The 23,151-nt window shown below is 41.2% G+C and overlaps 1 protein-coding gene across 2 annotated transcripts in view; it reads left to right on the top strand.

Moving 5' to 3' along the window:
* marchf8 (membrane-associated ring finger (C3HC4) 8) overlaps nt 1-23,151 on the top strand; it is a 75,647-nt gene that overhangs the window by 23,944 nt on the left and 28,552 nt on the right. The window lies entirely within an intron of this gene.

Genomic DNA, 23,151 nt, shown 5'->3' with positions numbered 1-23,151 from the left:
AAATATACTGAATGCAGAAAGGCTGGTGGAAATGTCACTTGTATGTAGACTAAAGCAGCTGTAAATGACACAATCCTATGGTAAAGGGATGTAGGGTGGCATGTGGCTAGAGCTACCCGAGGTGTCCTGGAGTCATTCATGAGAGAACAATTGGAAAGTTAATTTTTTAATGCCAGGGGTATCAATCCCAACACAGCTACAGAAATTCTGTGTTATTGCATTTCTCTTATAAACAAATTATTCCTTTGCTGCCTGTGGGTTGAGTGAAGGTTCTGCATCTAATGAGTCTGATCTAAGTCTGGTCTGCTTATCCGTTGGGCCAAAAAAACACAAAAAAACCCCTGGAAAAGCCTGTAGTGCATCTGATTTTGCAATTTAGAAGTTGACCTTATCAAGGGGCACATGCAGGATTTATTCATGGTGTTTTGTGGATCTTTTGGCTACTATAAAGTTATCATTAAAATCCTCAACTCAGATGACTTTTATTCATCATCTCTGCATTGTTTGACACTTTTTGACTAGTCAAGATAGTTAAACAAACAAAACTATAATCTGTCAAAAATAAAGGCCACAATAAATCTACTCAGCTACCGCTTACTCAGAAGAGGATTAGTACCACATCTGAAAAGTTCATCTGAGCCTGTCACATTTCTGATTTGAGGATTTTGACTTAATCCTCCCAATTCAGACTTTTCTCTGAATTTAAAGATTGCTCTAAATTAACCTTTCTCAGGCAGACATCATTATGAATTATCAGGATTGCTTGATGACTGAGGTTGTTATCACCTCTGACTTCATCTGAATAATAATGAAGAACGTCAGGTGTACCACCCCACCCTGGGTCATTATTCCAGCACTGTCAAACACCACAATGAAGAGCTCTCAGTTGCTTTTTCAGCACTGGAACAATGTGAGGTGCTAAGACAATATGTCTGTGGCTGGCCCTCTCTCCTGGGCCTCATCAGATCACAATATAGCCCAGGCACCAAGTGCAGCACAGGTGTTCTTAAGTGGCCCCTCACATGCTGCATATGGCGCCGTGTTTCAGCCTCCTGTGTCATACAATTGATAGTATACACAAGCTGTAAACTGGCACTGACACATTTATTTTTACTTTACACACATACCTCACTGGTTATTCATTTGCCAGTTCAAAGCCTAATCTGAGTTCTCATTGAAGCTCAAAAACATGCCTTGTCACTACAGAAGTGAAAGTGATGTGGGCTTTAATTCTAAAACAGCTTTCATTTTATGCCATTTTTTAGATTATAATATATTACCTTTAGTCTTTTGGGGAGTAAAAGTGAAACTGTAAGCTTAATAAATCCAGAGGGGGTGTTTGGTCTCTCTGCTATCATGTTTGTTCCCAGTTTAAGAGCCAGCCCTGTGTCTCTCTGCTCAGTATCATTCTCCTTTTTGTCTGTTTCTCGCTAACGGAGACTCCTTTTCCCCCCTGAGGAGTAAGTAGATAAACGATGTGGAACCATCAGAAGAACAGAGAAAGGAGAACCAGAGTGTAGGAAAAGAGGAGAGGGAAACGGCGAGTGTTTACTCTGAATGTTGATCAGCTTGAGGGTCCTGGAAGTGTGTGTGTGTGTGTCCAGAGTTTAGTCACAGAGCGCAGGCCCATCTGGCCCTCTTAGACAACACAACTGGTCTTTTAGCGCCTCAAGAAAAAAAGCAGAACTTTCCTCTACTTAGAATTCTGAGTTAGTCAGCTGCTCCTTTAGAGAGTAACACATCTTTTAACTGTTGCTGGCCCCCATGGCCTCCCTCCTGCAGCTCCACTCAAGTTCATTTGTCTCCTTCAAAATCCTCTTTGGATATGTGCTTGTGGGTACTTTTGTCTGGGGACTGTGGTTTTCTACTTGAGAACTCATGTTTGAGTAGATAAATAGAGGTTTAAAAAATATTTAAAAACACAGCGTCAAAAGACTTAGAGAGCACAGTACCCTGACAGTTTTCAGCCTTGGCAAATAATGCGGTCAGATTTATTTGAGGCTAAGGTTTTTGATAAGGCCTGCAGCGAATGGATTATGCATGAGTTGACAATAAAGTAAGCTCTGGCACAGGTTTGCAGGTAGGGAAGGAAACAAACAACTTACTGATTGAGATTTTTACGTTTTGGAGTGCTTCTGGTAAATGCATGCTAAGCTGTCAGTGTTTGTTTATCGACTATTAGATACGGTTAACCGACATCTGCAGTGTCACTTAGAGTTACTGTTTACTGTAAGCGTAGTCATTTGCATCAGCAACATGTGATTGCCTTCCAGTGAACTGAAAAATATAGCAAAGCTTCAGTGAATGCAGCTGTAGCGTTCATTTTCACAGTCACACATGTATTCACACCTACATACGGGTCCCGCTAACTGGCATTAGTATTTATATTTAGCAGTATATCTCTGTGATTGCGCACATTCACTCACACATACTGATACTCGATACTTGCCCTTTTGATGTTGCATATATCTTTTATGAAAGCACAGTGACAGTGGAAGCTTTGTCCTTCAATAGACATGTGTCAGAGTCAAGGACAGAGAAGACTCCCTGTCTCTCCTCTGATGTGTGGCGGTGTGATAACAGCCAACGCTGAGCTCTTGGGCACTGATGGAGCATCGCTGGGCTTTGTAGAGACCAAGATCAAACACTGACCGACAGCATAAACTTTCAACACAGCCTCCAGGCTAGACAGGGACTATTTAATGTATCTGTCTTTGCTGGTTTAACCAAGCACCTCTAGTATATATGTATCTACATAACTTGTTTTTGTTCCTATAATTTCATATTTGAAATGTGCTCTCCAATTGAAAGAGCACTTTTGTGCTTTGGAGATACTGGAGTATTATGGCAGAGAGGGTCAGGGTTAACAGAGTAGCCTGTTTACACCGAGTAAATTCTACAAATGTGTTTTAAAACTATTTGAAAATATGTTTCTTAGACCTGAGGCAGGGACACATTGTCCAAACATTTGGATCTAACTGTCCAAATCAGTCCCCTCCAGATTGCTGTGCCCAGGGGCTTGCAAACGGAAATGCCATGATAATTACCCAGAAAGCCTTGGGGCTGGGTAAACTAGGCATGAAATGCTGAATTAACAAGAAAAGGAGTGTTTACATGTTTTGTGATTCGGGTATATATGGAGTGCAGTCAAAGTGCGTAAGCAGATTTGGATAAAAAGAGGATGTGATCGGTTTACTGGAAACTTCATAGTGGTGCAAGTGCAAAAAATTCACCGCAGTCATCGGACAATCTTTGTGTTTTCTCTGGGGAATGCATACATGCGCCGATTATCTGCCCCCTGAAACACACACACAGTATTTACCCCTGTACAGCGCAAATGTGTTAATCCAGTTGAGATCCAGGTTACACAAAGTCAGACGTGTGTGTATGTTTCCTCTCTCTCACACGCAAACACATGCGCAGACACACACAAGCATACACACCCATGCGTTCATCCTGGCATAGATGTTCTGTTGCCAAATGGCTGCCCCTGCCCGTCTGTAAAGCAGAAGCTGGAGAGAGACGATAACACGGGCGTAATGGGATTCTCTGGCAGCAGTTTTTTCAAAGAGGTATGAATGTGTCAGCAAACTAACCTACTTTACATATGCCAATCCACCTCTCCTCCAGCCTCATGGACTTCAGAAAAAAACAGTTCACAATCTCTTGAAGTGTTTCTGTGGTGCTTCTTTGCACTGGCAGCTGGGTTAGAAGAAATATTTTAATCATTGATCTGTTTAATTGACTGTTAAGACACAAAATAGCAAAATCACAAGGGGACATCTTTTCATCACTTGTTTTGTGCAACCAGCTGTCCAAAACATCAATGTATCCAATTGAAAATTCTGAACACATTTATTTCTAAAAAGCTGGAGTGTTTGGTCTTTTTTACAATAAAAGACTTGACCTGCAGGGTGAATTGATCATCAAAATTCTCTGATTAATCAACTCATAGTTTCAGCAATATTTGGCAGGATACACAGCTGCTGCTGCTATTATTCTTGTCTCTATTGTCTGTCTACATCTTACTTTATCTTTCTCTCTCTGGAAATACACGTGCAAGTTGGCACTCCTGCATTTATACACACACACACACACCAGCAGCTGGTGTTGTTAGACAGCCCGTCTGTGCAGGACTTGTGTGAGTCTCCCGCAGGGCCCGGCTGGGCTGAGCCACTTGAGGTTGAAGAGCTAAAAAACATAATTAAATGTGGAAGAGCCAACATGACGGCCGGGCCTTTGAGGACTTAGCTTCTTCACCTTGTTAAAGATTTTATTTCATTAGCCCCTGCGATGGCTCAATGGGTTATTTTAGTTTCTTTTGGTAGCTCAATATTGATTGTAGTATTAAGTTGCATATATTCGATTTACAGTTGACCCATGGTAGCAGAAATTGGACTTTGAGAGACATGTAAAGAAATAATTACAGTCCTCTTAGCTGCTCTATGTGCAAGTAGACATGGCATAATGTTGTATGATATGTTTGCTTTTATCCAGTGTGAGGGGGCATGTTCCTTTCTAATAATTGCTCCTCTAAGACCAAGAGCTGAAACATATTGCAGAGACACATATTCAGAAGAGACAGATATTCTAATTAACCCCTGCCCCACTGCCATCCACCATCACCGCCCGCACCCACATATAGACACACTTTCACAGCTTCAATTTAACACTTTACTGTTCAAAAATAAGTAGATTCAGCAAGTTAACATTACAATATTTAAGCTGTTCTCTTTGGAAAAACACATGATAATCTTACAATTTGCATATTACGTGGGCTGTAATCCAACAGATGTACAGCTATTAACCTACTAACCTATAGAAATGTGTTCAGCCTGGCACACGCTACAGGAACAGAAAGTGCACCTAAACTCAAAAAAACCCTCAGCTATAAAAGCCGCCAATTTTGCAGAATGAATTTATGAGAACCAATTTAATTTTTGTAGTTACCGAGGCCCACGTCTCAGTGTGTGAGTTTCTTTGTTATAGATCGACTGCAGTCATAGTGTACAGAGACACAAATGAAGAAGCAGCAGATAACCACAGACAGTAATGCAGACAGACAGTGACAATTAAAAAAACCAAGATGAAGTTATTTACAGGATGAAATCGCCACATGAAAGGCTGAAGCTGCTGGTCCTCTCTTCTTTGATATGCTGCTGCCTCAGTCTTCTCTCTGTTCTCCATCTAGAGCTGTCTGTCACTCTTCTGTTCACTGGAAGGTGTTTTCATGGGGCGCCTGAGGACACCGGTTAATTGCCTGTGACATGCTGACTTGACTCCTATGACTCACATGGCTCCAAACATACAGCCACTGCTGGCCAGATCAATGATGGCGAGCTTTCCCACATCGCCAAAATTCATCTTCCTGAGGAGATACTGCATGTCTTTTTTCCTCACTGTGGCCGGTCGCTTGGTATTGCGGAGTCTGAAACACAATGGCTGCCTGATGTATGCTATTCATATGGAGCCTTGAACCCAAGTTGTATAACGGAAGTCTGATAACACTCACTGCTCTGTCATACTCCATTGTGGTGGCCAGTGTGGGGAGCACAATATGTCCCTTATGCATGAATAAAAGATAATGGGCAGTCAGACACTTGCTAATATATTCCCAGTAAGATATGGTAATGAGATTCCCAGTTGTCGGTCATTTGAAGGTGAAGTTTATTTCATGAACCCCTGTAAGCTTACTGCCTCTGTTCACAACACACTCCAGTCTCTTCCATGAGGCTGCATTTTATTTCCTTTTTACATCCTATTCTCGCTAAATGTCTTAATCTGTCTTACTCCACCCCCCTCTTTCCTCCTCTCACCACCACCACCTCTTTTTCATCCTCTCATGGTGTTATCCAGTGAAAGATTAGCGTAGTTAATCTCTCTGCCTATGGATTCACTACTGTGACCACACTGTGAACTCCTCCTTGTTGCTGTCTGGCTGTCTGGTGAGGTAGATGCCTGACAGCTGCAGATTTTCACTCAACTGTTGACCTTTTTTTACTTGCTTGTATAAATTTGTATTGTAATTCTACTGCCAAGGTTGATAGTGCACCGTTAGTAGGATCAGCCACAAGTATTTCAGTAAAAAAACATATAAGGGCGCGCAGGTGGTTGAGTGGTTAGAGCGCATGCCACGTACGCAGTGGACCCCGGTTCGAATCCCGGCCGGTGGACCTTTACTGCATGTCACACCCCCCTCTCTCTCCCATGTTTCCTGTCTGGCAACTATCAAATAAAGGTGTCTATGCCTGAAAAAAAATCTTTAAAAAAAAAAAAAAAAAAAAAAAACATATAAAAGCTACATTTTAGGCCAAGACACCTTACCTGTATACAGTATGAGAAAAAACTTCAAACTGGATAATTCTGGTTCGTTACAACTTGGATTTATTATTTGTAGTTTTAACTGTCTTTTTCTCTCTTTTGGTAACATTAAAAATATACTCACTAAGCTAACTCCTGATATCTTGGAACATGGCCATGTTGCTTCAATGACAAGAAAATGAGCGAATAATGATGATGCCTAGATGAGAAAACTTTTTTACCATTCACCATTGTTTCCCTTTACCTAATATGGATAACCTGAGAGTTTGTTTGAAATCTCTAATATCATCTGACTGTTTGTGTTTCTTGGCGTCTGGATCCTTTTTACAATGCCACCATGTTTCCAGCTCTCAGCAATTAAATGATGATGACTGATGACCAAACCTTCATAATAATTATAAGAAACAATCTTTATATGCACTGAGAAAACTGCTTCTTCTTTGGTTGTGTGAATTGACCTTGCACCATACCGTACCAGGAGCCTAAATGGCACGGTGGAAACCGTGGAGTAAACCATTATTACCTCTTGATTTAGGCTTTGAGGACTTCTCAGAAAAAGGATTAATCCAGGTTTGTTATATTGTAGACAGGAGAGCCAAAGATTTGACTTGATCTAGAAATATTTTGATATCAGCTATATCTAACCCAGTCTAATTCTCCAATTTCATTACAACATTGCATTGTGTAGTTTTCCACATTGGTGTCATAAGTGGGCAATAATCACCACTTATGTAAGCAGCATAACATGTTTTTATCAGTTAAGGTGCGGTTAACTGGAACTACTTTAAAATAGAAAATGAAAGCGGTCCGACAGCCACTTCTTCTATTTGCACAACTAGTGTTTAGACTGGTGGTGTTTAAAAGCTACTTTCAACAAAACCAGTAAGATAAGGTACCCAAGAGAAAAGAACAAAGAATAGAAGTTTTTTAATAATACAGAGCTATTCAATTTTAATAAACTGACTTAGTTTCACACAAATGTGCACAGTGCAGCTGAAATTATATCTCAGAGCAGAACATGGTATTTGCAGATAATATCAAATGATGAGGTGCTGCAGTAAATCAAGATCACTTTATCAGTGGACAATTCTGCTACTTTCTTCCCAAATTTGCCTTACTGATGGGATAATATGTTCTTGTTATCTTTAAGAGACAACACTCACAAAGAGCTTCCATAGGCAGCGTGTCTAGCAGCTTGAAGCCCAGAGCATCTTAAAACACTGCAATCCATCTTCAGCAGGCTCACAGGAAATATCTTGACAAAACAAATAAGTGTATAAAAAAATAAAATAAACTGTATCCGCAGGTCACTTCTTTCAATTTGCATGCACATAAATGGCTATTACAGTTATAGTTTGAGACAAATGTGGCCTCTCTACCCCGCAAAGCGAATGTACTATTTTTCCAGTTATGCACCACTGGACCAGTTAAAGAAAAGAGAGTCACCAATGAAGATAATAGGCAGCGAGAGTTGGGACGACGTGCAACACAGGTCGTAAGCCACTGTTAAACCCATGAAATTGTGTGCACAGAGCTCATCCTATCCCCCCTTAGCCTGTTGATGGTACAACTTTATGAATGCTTTAGCACCTGGTCTTCTGATGAGGTGTTCACTGAGCACTACAGTGTAGGACTGGGGCCCAGCATTCACATTCACCTTCATCTACTGAGAGGAGAAACTGAGCGTAGGTAGAGCGCCCTAAAGAAGCATGCAGAGAGAGGAGTCAGGTGAGAGAATAAAAGGGCAAGGTGAAAGAAAGCACAATTAAGGTTCCTTTGTAAACAACATGAAGGAAGCGAGAGAAGAGCATGTTGTTGCCGTAGAAACAGAGCAAAGTCTCTGAATAAGAGCACTAGTGGCGGGGCTGAAGCAGCAGAGGCAGAATGTGGAGAACCAGTCTCCTGTTCACCACAGACAAGCCTCAGCTTTGCTTGTGTCAGCTGTCAAATGCAGTATGTGCCAGGAGCGCTGTGTTTCCTTGCTTTCCTGCTTCAATTAGTATTCGGGTAATATGACTGTCCGTGGACTGATACCATTCACGACCTAAACCAATGTTCCATGTTGCAGATCTCAAGCCTAAGCAAGAGCAACTTGAGTCAGAAAATTGTCTTCTCTGTTGAATTGAGGTGAAGCCCATTTTGTAAGATCTGTAGCTGTGGACAGTCGCTGTCGGTCCTCCGTCATTTTGATTGATGTGTTTATTTGAACCCACAGCACCTTCCACACGGGCCCAAGGAGGCTGATAGCTGCTCCATTTTCCGTCGCCTTGGGTCACCCTGCCAGGGGTGACAGCAATCCGGCTGTGTCTTTTGAATGCTTTTATGCACCAACACACACTTTTTTTCCCTCCCCCAAATCTCTTTCAGGGTTGCGGCGTCCCTCGGGCTTGCTAATAGATTACGATGGTGCTATATGTGAAACATGAAAATATCAGGCCTGAGACAGGATGAGCACAGGGAACAAGCAGACAAAGAATGTGTCATCACCATGGAAACTGTCTCACAAGGACGTTGTTGAGTCACTACCTAAACCAGTGTTGTCTTTTACCTTTTCAATTCACAAGGTCTCCTCAGATACCTTTTCAAGGAACAAACAAGGAACTTCCAATATCTAGTTTAAAGTTAAAGAACTCCAGTTGACTATAATTGCTGTTTTGGCACTCACTCACTCACATACACACACACATATATATATAAAATGTGTATATATTAGCACTAATGTTTGGACAATGCTTTGTACAGAATTGTTTATGTGCCAGTTGTTTGTTTCGTGTTGACTACCAAACAAGTTGAGGCCTGTTGCTCATTGTCTTAGGCAAAAAAAAAAGTTTGAATGTTGATGTGAGATAACCTATTGGTCTCTTTGCTCTGAGTTGCTGGCACAGTGTGAATCTGTTAAAGTAATTCATGTTGAGCAATATCTTCGAAGCACATGTGCAGTCAAATGTGACAAAAAACTGCTGCCTGTCAAGTGTGCAATTGAGACTTTTAATTGCTTATCTTAAATTGCATGCTTATGTGATTTAATGCAGATGCACACAGGAAGTGCACAGATCTGGAAGAGCAAGAAGGGTTTTCTTTTGTATTGGCAGCTGATCTGTTGAGTATCTCATCCAACTTGCACACATAGAAAGCCAGCCACATGATTGAAAGCTGAAACTGGAAAAAATAAATTATAGACAAAGATCTGTGAGAAATAATTGAATGTGGACAACAGTGTATTAATGGCTTATGGAAAAGGAACTGATGTGTTCCTCCTTTATTGACCACTGGGAGTATTCTGACTGAAAACATAACTTATGGACTGCTGCTGATATCCAAGGGTGTTTGATTACTTAGCTGAACAAAAATCTTAAACTCTAGCTGCAGAAAAATGGGCACTTAGTATGAATAAAAATGCTAAATATGTTGTTTATATGAAAAATGACTCCTCTTTCTTAAGGACATTTTATATCTTTGTTGGATAATGTCTTTCTCCCCAAGAAATCTCAATTCCTTAACAGACACTCATGTCTCTGAAATGTGCAATACAATCATTCGTATCCAATTGCAATGAATATGTGATCACCACTAAGTGATTTACAGCCAAATGGGAATAATACATTTGTGTTTTTTTAGTTTGGAGCAGAGCAGCACCAAGTCAGAGGGATTCCTGTGTGTATAGGCAGTTGCCTGTGACCGTGTTACCACTTCTGACTGAGCAGCTCCTGAGCAGCTCACAAGGCTGTAAACTTCACAAAAAGGCAGTTGATCTTGTAGGGCCTCAAGCGTGATGCAAGAGGGAGAGATGGAACAAGCAGTGGAGAATTGCTGTAAAAGCCAAAAGATGTCATCAGGAAAGTATCACCATCTGCTCAGTCTTGGAAAGCTGATTTCCATCCCATTTCATGTGGAAACAGTTTTTTAATGACATTTATTTAAAGATGGAGAGCAGATCAGGCGATTATTGACAGGATTGAGCAAGATTGGAGCCGCAATTGGAGGGATGTTTGACTAAATGGAGGGTGGGTGAAAAATGTGGATGAAGATTAAATGCAGTAAGGAAGAGCAGGCTGAGGACAGGGAGTAGCAGACAGTTTTTCAGATAGCAGCAGTGGGAGATGGAAATTGAGAAAAAGTGAAGGTTGGAGTGCAGGCCGACTGGGAGCGATGGGATTCTGACTTCACGGTTATCACTTCAAAAGGCTAGCTGTAAAATGCAGTCGGCTCCTCTGCACACCTTTGCTCCAGCTTTCTCTCTGTCTCTCTCCACCTAACCTGAGGTGAAGTGGATCATTTCTGAGAATGTGAGGCCTAATAGTTACGGTTTGATTTGCTGTGCAGTTTTCTTTCATTGAGACAACCTCTATCCTAGGGAACCAACTCATTCAGCGCTGCATGTAAGCCGCAGCACTCCCTTCTACTTCATGTGAGCAGCGGCAGTCATAGTGCACAGCATTTTTGGAGTGTGACATTGTTGCTGTAACAGTTGAAACAACCCTCCAGGGAGGAGTTTGGAGTCATTCAAAATGTTTGGCATGTAAATACGGCATTGTGGCTTCAAATGTGGCTCTGTTTTATTTCACACCATGATGCGCAACTCATTCTTTGCACTGTCTAGTAGTGTCATAAAATGACAGCTTGCCGCAGCCTGACTGTGAGCCCTTCACATCTGTGTCATGTGGCGCCAAACAGTCCTGAGCGATGCTGTAGGAGCTTCAGCCATATGGAGACAAATTGCCTCAAACACGTTGATGAGTGGCGGGCTAGTTAGTATGTAGGAGCCAACATCATGTCGTCCGTCAATCAGGGAACACAGCGGAGGTGACAAGCGCGATAACAAGGCGCAGGGATGTGAATGAAGCGTCAGTTGAGACGTCAGTGGGGGTGTGATGCTGAAAATGTTCTGCTTGAGACTGCAATGAGTGACGAGTCCTGTTACCTTGAGATGGAGGTATCTGAGGTCACATTATTGTACAGGGCCTTAAATTCCTAATAATTTCTGGAGAGAACTACATAATGTGGAAGTAAGTATAAGTAAAATAGAGACAGACTTAAAATGGCATTCTTCCAGTCAGTTAATTAAAATTAAATGCTAAGATAGGATACATTTAGACTTGTTGAATATTCAAGAAACAATGCAACATATGTGAAGAATGTAGTTTCAAATAATATATAAAGGATAAGTAAATATTGATTTGAAATGTAGCAGTTCTTTTAATGAAATTCCTCTGAAATGAAACCACTTACACAACTAAATAAACTGACCAAAATAACAGCCTCAGAACTGAGTTTCTATTTTTCGTATCATTAATACAGAATTACATTGTTCTCTCCTGGAAACTTTCAAGAAATAGTTAGGAAGACTAAAAAAAAAAAGCTTTACTCTTTAGCTTCAAATGTGCTTTGACCCCAAGTATTAATTTTTTTTAAATTAAGGGCATGTGCAGGACCATGTCAGCAGGGGGCAGTGGAGCAAGCTGTGTATCTGGGCTGCGATCTCTGTCCCAGCAGGACTAGAGGATTTCAACCTGCAACTGCCTTTTGATGAATCACAACACTCAAATTTGATTCATCTTCCTGATGTTAGGTAAAAGTAGATTGCAACCGGCCTCCAAATCTGTTTTATTTAAAGTCTGCAGTACATTCCCAAGATAGATTTGTGTGAAGTGTCCAATTACCTCCTCAAACTTTGTGAACTTGAATGTATGTTGTAATTTCTTCTAATTACTAACAAATGATTGAATCTCCATCTCATTAAATCTAAAATATGTTGTTATGTAATGGAATTTTGAGCTTTTGGGTTTGAGCATTTTCAGGCATTCAAAATGCAAATGCACCTTTCAGTGATTTGCAGGCATGAGGCATGTAAGATGAACAGCTTTTAAATGCAAATTGCTGCTGCTGCTGTGGACCGTATTTACCTGGAAACCAAATGAGGCGGACCTTTTCTTTTTCTTCTTTTAAAAATGGTGATTGGAGTAGGTGGGTGGAGGACAGATTCATTGCTCCATCCTTCATCAATCATCAGTGCATAGTGGTGGGAGGGTGTAAATCCAAGGTTACTTGCCTCTGGTGGCTGTAGTATAGAGGAGTGGGTAGAGTTGCATCCCACTGGTATACAGATCATAAAAACATCTAATGCTACAAACATGCTGTTGAGAGGAAAAAGACAACAGTCTCGAGGAAGAAAACTGTCTGAGGAGCTTCTGTTTACTGTAGTCTTTTGTTCATTGGCAAAACAACATATTTCTGAAGATGCTGTCTTCTGATGGTAGGACATAGAGGAATTATTTATACTTCCTCTTTGTGTAGTTTGCTTTTGGTTATGTGTGTAGATGCATGCTGGTTCGTGCTGAGCTAAATCAGAGATAAAGCAGTTCAACCTTGGCCCATTTCAACAAAGTATCAGCGCCGTCTGCATTCTCTCATTAAATGCGGTCTTATCGTATGTGAAAAGGTTTCTGCTCAGGGTTTCTTTGAGCTTTTTGGTCAGCGGTGAAGACTGTGATGGAAGGTTTGGATGCAGGAGAGGTAACTTTGTAACCCCAGGTGTGTTTGTCTGCCTCCTGCTGAGAGTTTGCATCCTGCAGGGAAGCTGCGTGCAACCCAGAAATCCCGATCAGACCTTTGAAGGAGGAAAAGGTAAAAGCACGGCTGAGGTTGAAGGAGGATATCATGCATTCTGAGTGTTTGAATGTGTTTTTAAAATGACCTAATCAGTATATTTGCAATGCAGACTTCTCCACCTGTCCAGGGTCAGTGATGGGGCGCCATCTGTTTACCAGCGGGTAATGACTTGTGATGTCATAGCCAGTGGACAAGGGCCAAATGGGAATCAAGAGCATACCGGGAGGGGGATGTATTAGTGTTTTATATATAAATATATATATATAGTTACTGAGGTCATTCCTGCAGTGGTGCGCATGGAAAAAGAAAGTTCAGCACAGATAAAAAATATAAAGAGGTTTCTGAAGAGGTGGCTGTATTAAGTCTATCAATCGTTCCCACATCCTTTGAAAAGTCCTTTATTCTCCTTTCCTGCAAAGGCTGAAAAAGGTCTGGGAAAACAAAAAGCAACGCTTGCCTTTTAAAACTGTTTTTCTACCCTCTTATTTGAGACAGACATGATAGCAATCTTAATTACTTTCATCAGGCAGCTGATGTTTATAGGAGATGGAGCTAAAGCTTGAGTCAGCCTGCCCATTGATTTTACTTCAAAGAATACAGCTACTGTAATTACTGGTACTTCTGTCAGTAAGAGGAATTTGTAAACCATGTGGTCATTGGGTTTTAACTGTGGGTCTCTCTATGTTGATGTTGAAGAGTTTTGATATTTTCAGGATGTTTGTGCTGGCATTTTTAGCTCATTTCTGTTCATCTAAGCAGTGGCCAGACTAGTTGTGTGATGCCAGAGACATCAGTTCAGCCAGGTCAAGAGTTAAAAAGCACAATGAGCCCTTGGCATGGTAACTCTGTGCTACTGTCTGCATCTCAATAGCGTTGATGACTTCTATCATCAGGCGCACGCATGAATACTGTAGAGGTTTAATTAAGTGAGGGAGATTTTCATCATACTTATTAGCACTTCTCTGCAACTTGGAAGTATTTAGGATTCATTGATCCAGCCTGATGAAAGTGTTACACAGGATCTACGTCTGTTGCCGGCTCCTGCTGTGGTCCTGTGTTCCTTCTACACCCTATAAGAAACGGTTCCTGAAATCCTTCTATTAATGCTAAAATGCTTAGATCTACACAGTAAAAGCTGTAGTTGTGTTTTTTTCTTTTTTCTGATAGATATTTAACCCAGACGCTGGCGGAATTCTAGAGAGGGCTGTGTGGCTACTGGCTTTAATGTCATGTGTATGTGTTCAGAGTGTGTATATGTGTGTGGGTGGTTGTGAATGTTAAAATAACAAACATGAGCTAGCGCCTGCACTCTGTGAGAAAATTATTAAAGAGCCCAAGATCATTTTTTTGTGGTTTAACACTCAGGCTGTGATGCTTTAACCTCCACCTGTAGCTACTATAATATTAAATACAACATGCTTCTCTAAAGGTTAGATCCCCCGGTAGGGAAAATGAAAGAGCATTTGCTGCTCAATCATTACTACCGCTGATATTCATTTGAGCAAGGCTATGAACCTGCTAATTTTTACTTTCACCAGCTCCGTTAAAGAGATTAAGAGAAACGAGGACTCACTTAAAATGAACCTCCTACGGCATTTTACAAATTTCTATGACTTTTCAAAAGTCAATTTAACTGTGAACACAAGGAAATACTCACTACAAAGCTCTTGCACTCTAGAAATTAATTAATCAATTTCATCTGGAAAAAAAAATCATGAATTCCCAAAATATTACTGGTTGTGTAGAAACTAAGAGACACAGGGCTGCATTTAAAGTGATTTCCAGCCAGTTGTGTGAAACTTTAAACAACCTGTCACCCCCCCAAATGTTTGACTATTTTGGTGTCCATCAAAACTGCAACATACAGCTTTAAGGATTTCAGGAGCTGTGATGATTATCGTGATAATACCATTTTCTGTGATATTTCTACTCACAATAATCACACCATGAAAATTTGATATGGACACATCCCCCGTGTGTGTGTGTGTGTGTGTGTGTGTGTGTGTGTGTGTGTGTGTGTGTGTGTGTGTGTGTGTGTGTGTGTGTGTGTGTGTGTGTGTGTGTGTGTGTGTGTGTGTGTGTGTGTGTGTGTGTGTGTGTGTGTGTGTGTGTGTGTGTGTGTGTGTGTGTGTGTGTGTGTGTGTGTGTGTGTGTGTGTGTGTGTGTGTGTGTGTGTGTGTGTGTGTGTGTGTGTGTGTGTGTGTGTGTGTGTGTGTGTGTGTGTGTGTGTGTGTGGAGATCCAAAGCTGCTTGTGTTTTTGAATGTTGTAGCAATTTACTAAATGATGACTGTGAATATTGGATGAATGTATTATTGTAGTTTAAATTGGCCTGGGACTGTGGCTTTTAAATTAGATAATTCAGTAGCTATTGTCTTTTTGCTTATTTAGTTCTCATTAACAGACATTGTAGCACAGACACATGCAGTCTCTGCTCTGTTGTACTGTGATAAGACAGTCTATAACCATATTTCTTAGTACAGGGCGTTCTGCTTTATTCCATAACAGTGAGTCACTCATTGGTGATACAGAGCTTTCCTTCTCTGTGCTGTCTGCAGCTGGGAAAACACCAGGAGACCGTGAAAAGACTCGGCATCATGGCTGATGTTTACAGATTACGTGCTCAGAGAAGAACAGTGCGTTCATATTTCCATCAGAGGAGACAGATTGGTTCGGAGAATGGAACATGTCTGACGTCAATGTGGTAGTTCAGACTTTAAATCCCAATATAAAATATTATAACTTATGAAGACTCAAATATTTTATGCCTTGAAACAAAGCTCAAAGATGCAAAAAAGCAAACAACAGTAATATTGATGCCTGGATGATGAAACTGATTTCAGACCCTTTTTATGGAACAAATATTTTAACTTGTTAGAGGACGGGGAAAAAACTTGCTGACCCACCACCTAATGTCCTCTGTGTAATGTGTGTGTACCTGTTGCTTCCAAGTTCCCATTACGTCCATTATGAGTCAATATTTAAATTGTGTGACATTGTGGTAAGTTGATTAAACACATTTTTTTAGGAATAAGCATCATGGAAGCACACAAACTAAAGCTCTTAAAACTGATTTTGATGCAGGGTCCCTCTGCAAGACATTACCATAAAATGTGCTAATAATACAGAACCCACATCAACTAATAGTATACTTATATAAGCAAATTTTGCAGTTTGTGAAGTTACAAAACCATTCGACATGCTGTGAAACTGGAGCTTTTAAGAACCCCTCTGTCTGGGCTTGTGGGGCACTTGCCTACTTTGCCTAGTGGTCCAGCCTTGTTTTTCATACATAATACAGTACGTATGAGGGACATTTGGGCTGATAAACATTGATTGCTTTTGTACTTGTGAAGATTCTCAGTCATTCAGGTCATTGCATATCAAGAAGGGCTAAGTCAAGGGCATGTTTTCAAGAATCTAAAGGAAGTTTTTTATCAATGTTTTGATTTGTGAGTTTGCTGTCATAGCACCCATTTCACCCACCTGTTCCTTCAAGTCAATTCAATTACATTTACAAATCCTAAAATCACAAATTTGCCTCAGAGATCATTGAAATCTGGGTGGCATACCACACACTATCCTTTTGATTTGGAAACACTCCTAAAAACACTTGGATGGGGGGAAAAAAGGAAGAAAACTCTGGACAGGCATGAAATAGATGTCTTATGAATAAGTCATGTAACTTAAAAAGGCTTTTTATTATTACCTCCACATTATTTTTTTTCCTATAGTGTGAGTGCCTGAAATCTGCTTTTTTGTAAATTGTTGAAGATTTCAACCCTTTTTTTTTTCTTTAAGAGCACCAGTGTTAAGTCTTAAGTGCATCCTAAAATGTACCTGTTCATTGCACCTCTGTATTTTTGGATTTGAAAAGTAGTTTGTGTCAAATTTAGAATAATTACTAATATGATAATTAATGCAGTCTGCTATCATCTTAATTTAACTCATATTATTAACTTTGATTGCTCAATTCGTGATCATTACCTCCCATAACTTGAGTTACTGTTTACTGTTTGCGTCTTTTTGTCACTAGTGTGAACCTTTGTTTTGGTGAATGCAGTTATCGCGTGCAAACTGACACACTCCACAGTCATGTCACCAGCCTCACAGCCCAGCCATAAATAGCTTTTGAGAGCGTGGCTCGCAGAAAGAGGTCGCTGTAGTGTTTGGCCTTCCCTTCACCTGACCAAAGCGCTGACGGTTACGTGCGCATGGAGCTGCAACCCTTTTTCTGCAAATCTCCATCGGCTTTCACAGGTAGAGATGGTTATGCTCCATTGGGTGTCAAAATTGAGAAGATGGTGAGATGCAGGGCAAGAGAACAGTGGGGAAGGCGGAGAGCTGCAAATCAATAAAGCTGCTACAGTTAGCCACAAGTTATTTTGGGACGTTGAATAAATGGCATTGTGCAGTGGTCGTGCTGCAGCACTGACGGCCCAGTTAATGTCTGTGCTTGTGTATTTTGGTCTGAAGATTATGTCTCATGAATGCACAAGGCTCAGAAACCATCCTCAGCTGCATTACACACAGATATGTAAATGAAAGGCAAAGCTCCAGATCAAAGCATTGCATACTGTTACAGCAGATAAGTAGCAAAAGAGTCCTGTGCAGTTATTCAACATTTTACAGAATATTAAACAAGGAAAAAAACCCTAGAAAATAAATTCTGAAGAGTTTTTCTCATGGACCATCTCCTCCTTCTTCATTTCCGTCCCTACCCTTGTCTCTTTCTCCTAATTTGAGGTAGATTTGATTGAAACATGCATCAAGCAGACAAGCTGTAGTGTTGTAGTTATCAGTATGCATGACTGTATTTGAATATGAACTTAAAAGGCTATTACAGCTCAATTTCATACCCAGTGGGATATCTGATGTGTTTCTCGCTCAGTAGAAATCAAACTGTCAAGAGTTCTCTTTCCTCTTTCTGTTTCCCTCTGTCCTTTCCGATTTTGCCTTTAAATTTCCATCTTCAGCTTTCCATCCAACTCTCCAATTTTTTTTGTGTCCCTGACTTACACTTGCATGTCCTCGCTTTCCTGCCTTATTTTCTATCAGGCTTTTAAACATTTCACCCCTAGCTATGATTTATATTTTTTGACAGGGGCTATAATCAGTCCAACCACTGTTCTATACTCCTCCTCACTCAACTCAATTGAACCCGTCTTTTTACTTACACATTTACATTTGAAAGATGTCAGCCTGTGCTGAAAGATCACCTGCTTGTAATGTTTTGATGATGCGATAGGACCGTTAGCAGGCTGAGCGATTGACAATCTACACTTGCATCCTCTGCAGCGGTAGCCTTTTCTCACCTTTGCTTAACAATCTTTTCTAATTTTTCTTGCTTTCTTCCCCATAGGTTTTTCAGGTCAGTCTGTTTGTGTTACTTAAATGATAGGATTGTAGAAATTGTTTTCATGTGCTGTAAATTAGATACATCATCCTCACTTATAGAAAACGTCATCCTGAATAGATCCAGAAGGCTCATCATAAAAAACCTCTACATTCAGGGAAATTAGCAGCTCTCTTGTTCGCCATTGCCGCATCACTTAACTGTTGCCTGGATCCAATTTTAAACTGTTCAAACTGCACAAACTAGAAACTGCTGGGATTTGTACCAGCTCTTGTTTTGCTTACAATGACTCCTTATTTAATATTGAGCTACAAGAGAAAAAATGGCATGATCAAACACTAGAACAGTTTCGGTGGAGAATTTTGTTCTCTGCAAACAGGTGTATATAAAGACGGTGATGTGCCTGTTGTAATGCAGCCTCATATCCCCTGGAATTATATTCATATTGGATAATTTGGCACCTTATAAATGTACTTTCAATGGCAACATTTGGTGGCAGTACAGGAGAATGAATGTGGAGGTCAGGGTGGTAGATGTCATGCCAAAGCACTTAGTTTGCTTTTTCAGCTATGCTAGCATCATGGCTGTAGTGATGGAAGTGTCTGTCTGTCAGGTTCAACACTTTGGTCCAGAGTCTGAAATATCTTACCAACCACTGAATGTATTGAAATGTTCCCCAAAGGGTGAATTTTAATTACTTTTATCCTCATTTCATTTAGTGCCATCATTAGAACAAACTTTTAGTATGTCAAATACTTTGGGTTATGACCCAAATAACTGCAAAACTGATGACATTTCCATCAGGCTCAACTGTAATGTGTATCTAATGCTGATTAGCTAATGTTTGCATGCTAACATGCTAAACTGCAACATGTTTGCGCTGTTACTATGGGCATGTTACCATGCTGACATTAGCATAGCATTGTGCTCAGTAAAAAAAACAAAAAAAAAACAGCAGCACTGAATGAATGTTCAGAATTGAACGATAATGAAGTTCTTGTATGTGTAGGTTGTTGAAATGTAAAATATTTTTTTTGTGTTTTTAGACCAAAGTCCACAGGCTGTGCCAGTGGACCTGTTGAAAGACTGTACTCAGAGACCAAAGCCATTTAAGCCATTTTAACTGTTACTCAATGGAAGTGCTGCTCAGCTCATTATCCAATGGAAAGGGCCTGATCTGTCCATCGTGTGTAGACAGAGAGCAGATGTACTGCTTCATCTCTGTCTTTGTCCGTTAAACCCTTGCTCTGTGTCTGTCATGGAAACAAATTGTGTAAACAATTGTGCTGAAAAGATACTCATTTATGAATTTATTCGGCACAAACCCACAGTTGAGTCTAATGGGATTTATGGGATTCTTCAAATGCCTGTGCAGGTGTGAGGATATGTGCAGGGAATCTTGCATGCATGTCAAACCTCTTTTAGTACATGTAGTGTCTCGCAGTTACAAATACATACATAAAGTTTTGTGTTTAACTCTGCCCACCGTAGCCAACTTCCCCATCTATCACAAAGTTGCCAGCATCTTACTTTTTATTGGCTTTTTTTTTTTTTCAACAAACCAGCATCATCATGATAAGTGAATCCGGTTACATTGGTTTGTGTTTTTTAGTCAGCCTTGGCCTGTTCAGCATTTGCGTGATTGTGCTGTGCTCCAGCTTTGCCCTTGAATACAGCTGTGAGGATGTGTTTAATAAATTACCCCATGTCATCTTTGCTCCACATTGCATCCCTCTGAGCCTGCTGGGGATTGGTGGAGCCGGGAGTAAAAGCCTTTCTGATTGGTGGACAATGATGGTGGTTTAGAAGAGATTTTTGTGGCAGACTGTTTGTCTTAAAACAGTTAGGGATTCAGAGACAGGACAGGCTGTGTGTGTGTCTGTCTGTTTGTGTTCATGCGTGTGATGGTGTGAAGTGGACAGGCTTAAGTAGGGTTAGGGGGAGGTACTTTAAGGTTAAGCCTAGTGTGCAGGGCAGTGGAGTCTATTTAAAGGACACCACCTCCCTCTCGTGAATGATTCAACAACAGTTTGCCCCTCCCCCACCTCTCATCAGGATCAGCTGGAGGAAGTGGTAGATCAGCCAATGGGATTACAGTACCGGATTGGCTCTGTGTGTGTATTTGTGTGTTTATGTGTGTTCAGCTGAGAGCGAAAGCAAGCCCGGACGAGCAGCAGCTCTGCCTCTGTGTTTGTATGTATGTGTGTGTGTGTGTGTGTGCAGAAAATGTAGGGCAGCCGCTTGTTCTCCCTCCCTCTGCCATCTCTCACCCTCCCTATCTTTTCCTCTGTCTGTCTTTGTTTTCCGCACTGTGCTGCCGTAGCTGCAGTCGCCACGGCGACGGATGACATTGTTGCTGCGGCTCCACTTCCGTATTTGCCTTGGCTCTCTCCATCTCTCTCTCTCTCTCTCTCTCTCTCTCTCTCTCTCTCTCTCCGTGTTGGCTCACCCCGAGGATTTGCAGAGGGGGCATGTAACCTCCCCAAGGAACCATTGTCTACGTGAGGGTGTGTGTGGGTGAATGTGTGCATGATTAAGTGTGTGTGTGTGTATAAGGAGAGGTGAGGTGGCTTCAGGATCCAGACATGAATTCCTGTTGGAAAATGAAGATTCAGGTACAGACTCTTGTTCTCGATGTGTTGCTGTTGTGGTTGTTTGACCCTGTGTTGTTTGTATTGATGGTGCTGACGTCGATGTTGTCATTGTTGTGGTCATTTTCACTGCTGCAGCGTCCCCTCAGGGGTGTATATATGCTCTAAAAACCTAGCTTTACACCACATCTAGATGCTAAGTAGATCCCACCATGCAGAGAAAGCACTACAATAATAAAAGGAAAGAGGGGCTCATCGTAGTTTCCATTCAGTGGTTGTTATGGTGAGGCCCTCTGTCTCCGTGGTGATGGCAGAGCACTTCTGCTGCAGTAGCAGAGAGATGAAAGAGTTGCCAGGAATGTGTGGTTTTGTGTATTTATGTGTGTGTGAGAGAGAGGAGTGGATAAATGAATAGCAAAATGAACAGAGACAGTCGGAAATGATCCGTCTTTACATCCTGTCAAGCAGAAGTGGCAGTGTTAGAGTAATGGCGGGGTGGTGGTGTTTATGTGTGTGGGTGCATTATGTTTGCTTTGCTCATCTTTGTATCCGTGTGCATTTTAGTGTCACCAGCGCTATCTCTCAAGGCCTCAGCACCCTGTATGTAGTTTTACAGTCAGATCATTAGTATGGGCGTGCATGCATGATGGTACTGTACATGTTTATTTTTGTGTTGTTCAGAGGAGCATCTGCAACCTCAACAGTGTGAAACATTGACCCACTTTCTCCTGTGCCCCTGCCCTTTGTTCAGGATGAGTGGGGGTGTACAACATACAGTACTGTATAGTATAAACTGCTAATGTGCACCTGAACTTCCCATGAGCATTGTTATCTTGAGTCTACTCTGGTGTACATAGTTGTATGTTTTCTTCTCTTTTTTTTTAATAACCATTGTTTTGTGCAGTAATCTCTTCCAGCTATTTGTGTGCTGCCAATGTGTTTGGTAACACATTTTAATTCAAAGTACAAGGCACTGTAGAACACCAGAGATGGTCTGATTCAGTAACATGAACCCACTCACCCCTCTGCTCTGCTGTCTTGAGCTTGAATTTTCTCCTCTTTCTTGTGCTCTGGCACCTAACTGCACTTTTAGTGCGAAAGTGCAAAGAGAAGCAGCAGCTCCTGCAGTGTGCTGCTGCTGCTGCTGTGCTCATGTGGGGAGTGTGTTGTTTGTTAATAGATACATGCCAAACCTCCAGACCAACATACAGCTTCTGTGACAGAGTGATCTGATATAGATATATTTTTCCCATCTCGGCCCACGGCTTAGCATATCACATCATCGACTGATGCACCAAATCATAGAGCTTTGTGTCAAATCTGCAGCTGGAGGGGGGGAGGGAGGAGGGAAGATTAATGCAGTCACATGTCATGGCAGGGCTTAAAACCTGTTGGAGAGGAGAGGAAGGTATGGTAAGAGAAATGAGGAAGAAGAGGGAAGAAAGAATGTGATGAGACAGCGACAGAGGGTACCGTGCACACAGTAGTTTGGAGTTCATGGTTTGGTTTTCCTGTAACACTAAGATGGTTGCAATCATGAGTTGAGTACTTTGCAGCAGTCTTCATTGCTGCTTCTTGTTTTCCTCAGAAAGGGCTCTTTTTTAAAGCCCCTGAGTGTGGTTTTAACATTTGACAGTGCCGAGAACGGAGTGCTCAGTAAATGCTGGATGCTAAAAATGAAATTTTAAAAAAAGAGAAAGAAACTTGTTTCAAACGCTCCTACACTTCAGATAGTGTTTTCATATTCCCAGTGGGGGTCAGAGCTAATGCTTCTCTAAGCAGCTGCTTAGTTGTGGTGGCTATAAAGAAGCTGTTTGGTGGGCTCAGGCCTCAAGTTGATATCGGACGCTGTTTTTAGAGACAGCGATAGAGTCAGCGGAGTCCCCTTTTAACTGAAGTTTGACAGAATTTGCATGTTTATACATGTTCCTTTACTATGAGTTGTGGTCAATATCTCGCACATTCCTCTCTGTTCTATGCTGAGGCGACATCTTGGTTTCTGTTAGCATTTCTTTGTTTCTGCAAGCATGTTATTGAGGGATTATATCACAAGGGGACTGAGGCTTCACACACTAACACAGCTAATTAGGAGGCACTGCACTGAACTAATTATCTGTAGCTTGACTTCCTCACACAAGTCATAAATAATGACTTGTGTCTTTTGGAAGAGTACAACCTGCAGCACAGCTAATGAGGAAATGAGGCTTTGCTGCAGAGTCACAAAAAACTTGGGTCTCTTACTCTCTTCATAGAGCAACCACCCCCTGCTGCTACT

This window comes from Scomber scombrus, chromosome 12 (genome assembly GCF_963691925.1).
Source record: "Scomber scombrus chromosome 12, fScoSco1.1, whole genome shotgun sequence".
Classification (NCBI taxonomy): Eukaryota; Metazoa; Chordata; class Actinopteri; order Scombriformes; family Scombridae; genus Scomber; species Scomber scombrus.
This window is presented reverse-complemented; position numbering and strand designations above follow the sequence as displayed.